The 2,500-nt window shown below is 46.4% G+C and overlaps 1 protein-coding gene across 3 annotated transcripts in view; it reads right to left on the bottom strand.

Annotated features, from left to right (window-relative positions):
- Positions 1 to 2,008: 2,008 nt before the first annotated feature.
- The window catches only part of LOC123764316 (LIM homeobox transcription factor 1 alpha), a 63,323-nt gene continuing 62,831 nt past the window's right edge, over positions 2,009 to 2,500 (bottom strand). For all 3 annotated transcript variants that reach the window (XM_045751917.2, XM_045751916.2, XM_045751918.2), the window contains one exon: positions 2,009 to 2,500. This exon is cut by the window's right edge and continues 277 nt beyond it. The gene's annotated coding sequence lies outside the window, so the exon portion shown is untranslated.

The raw sequence follows: 2,500 nt of genomic DNA, 5'->3' as shown, positions 1-2,500 counted from the left end.
CAGCTTGTCATAGTTGTCAGGAAGGAGTTTGGAACTAGTAACGTGGAGAGAGGATCTGAACGTTAGTCGCCACCTTCTTAATGACTTCGTTATTGGATCCAAGACTCTTCTTATCTAGTTTAAAGGATCAAATTAATGTTCTCAAAATGAATGTTTTCCAAATTGATGTTCTAATAATTAATGTTTTATAAATACCATGAGAGTAGCGTAAGTTATTCATCGGGTTAGTTCACTGTTCTTGTGTCGACTTTGTGTATAACTTACGCTAGTTCCGGGGGTCAGTTGCCCCGCGGCCCAGTCTCTGACCTGGTCTCCTGGTTGGTGGGCTGTTAGACCAAGCTGGTCACAGTCTGACGTAGGCGTCCCCAGCCCGTCTCTCAAGAAATCACATCACAGTGTTCAGAAGGATTAAGAGACTGCCGCATTGAATGAGAACAATTGGAGTGGGAGCGGTGTTGCTCTCCTATCTCTCTCACTCTCTGTCTGTCTGTGGAACCTGCAGCCATCCGCTTGGCATCTGAAGACCCGACCTCAGGATCGATACTGGCCTCTTGAAGACTCCTCACTCCTCCCTTCCTTTCTCTCTCTCTCTCTCTGTCTCTCACGAAGCTCCTCCTTGTGACGTATCCGTGGTTTACCGGAATGACTCGTCGTGTCTTCATCAAGTCTACTCCACTGGCCATAGAGTGACCTTCAACTTGCTCTCTAACCCGTTCCATTTATGTCACTCTTACGCTGGAGAAGTTTTCCTCTCACATGCTCCTCGGTGTGTGGCCAAGTTCCCGCCTCTCCCCGCAGTGTGCCAGGCTTTCCAAGATTTCCCAAGACTTTTTCCCCCAGAATCTCCCATTCATGCCGAGGCTTCCCCAGAAACTTTCCAAGACCTAACCCAGACACTCAACTCTTCACCACACACACTTATATCCTTTCAACTTTAATTTCCTCTTTCGTGAAATAAATAAATAAATATGATCTTAGACCCCCCCCCCCAATAACGTTTAGCACTCACGCACGCACACGCACACGCGCTACACACACACACCTCATAATCCCATTAAGAATATGTAGCAATAGCTTAATCCTTACATCAGCCTACTGATAGCATTTATAAATATTTAACTCTCCACACTCTCTCTCTCTCTCTCTCTCACTCTTTCTCTCAGTCTCAGTCTCACTCTCTCTCACATCGAAGAACAGGGAGCAAACAACACTGACCGGACGGACATGAAATTCTTTTTAGGAGAGAGGGGCTGGAGGCGTGACTGGAAGCCTTGCTGGCCAGGACCCCACACTACTCACTCTGGTCTCCTCCCCCTCCCCCTCTCTCCTTCCTCCTCCCCCTCCCCCCTTCTTCCTCCTCCTCCTCCTCCCGTTACTCACTTTCCTCCTACGTCCGTTCCTCGGAGGGGTTTCCGCCTCCCTGCACACAAAATGGCTGCCAGGGTGTGTCAACATGGACGATAGGTGGAGAGTGAGCGAGCGAGCGAGAGAGAGAGACAGAGAGAGAAAGAGACAGAGAGAGAAAGAGAAAGAGAAAGAGAAAGAGAAAGAGAAAGAGAGAGAGAGAGAGAGAGAGAGAGAGAGAGAGAGAGAGAGAGAGAGAGCGAGAGCGACAGAGAGAGAGAGGGGGGGGAAAGAGAGGGGGAGAGAGAGGGGGAGAGTGAGATAGATTATATATATATATATATATATATATATATATATATATATATATATATATATATATATATATATATATATATATATAATCTATCTCACTCTCCCCCTCTCTTCCCCCCCCCCCTCTCTCTCTGTCGCTCTCTCTCGCTCTCTCTCTCTCTCTCTCTCTCTCTCTCTCTCTCTCTCTCTCTATATATATATATATATATATATATATATATATATATATATATTATATATATATTTATATTATATATATTTATATTACATATATATATATATATATATATATATATATATATATATATATATATATATATATATATATATATATATATATATAAATATATATATATTAATTATTCGTTTTATCAGGGACAGGAAGCCAAGGAGCACGGTGTCGGGATCACAGTGACGTGTGCACGATGTTACAAACAAGGTGTCAATAAGCACGGTGCCACGAGTACGGTGTCATAAGCACGGTGTCATTAAAAAGGTGTCACTACTAGTGTCACGAGTACGGTGTCACCAAGATCCATAAACTCTGTTAACTCTCACATTCCTTAGTGAATCTGGGGGAGGGTTTGGTGGGACCAGCGGGTGGGGGGTGGACCTTTATGGTGAGCGTGTGGGCGGCGTGTGGGTGGCGAGGTGGGCGTGAGGGCGGCCTCTCCCTCCGTCTAATTCTCTAGCCCGATGCACCCTGCTTAAGACAACCTCAGAACGGAAACTCCCAGGTAGGAAGGCCACCCACTCCTGGCAGGCCGCCCACCCCAGGTAAGCCGCCCACGCCAGGCAGGCCGCCCACGCCAGGCAAGCCGCCCACGCCAGGCAGGCCACC

This window comes from Procambarus clarkii, chromosome 82 (genome assembly GCF_040958095.1).
Source record: "Procambarus clarkii isolate CNS0578487 chromosome 82, FALCON_Pclarkii_2.0, whole genome shotgun sequence".
NCBI classification, from domain to species: Eukaryota; Metazoa; Arthropoda; class Malacostraca; order Decapoda; family Cambaridae; genus Procambarus; species Procambarus clarkii.
This window is presented reverse-complemented; position numbering and strand designations above follow the sequence as displayed.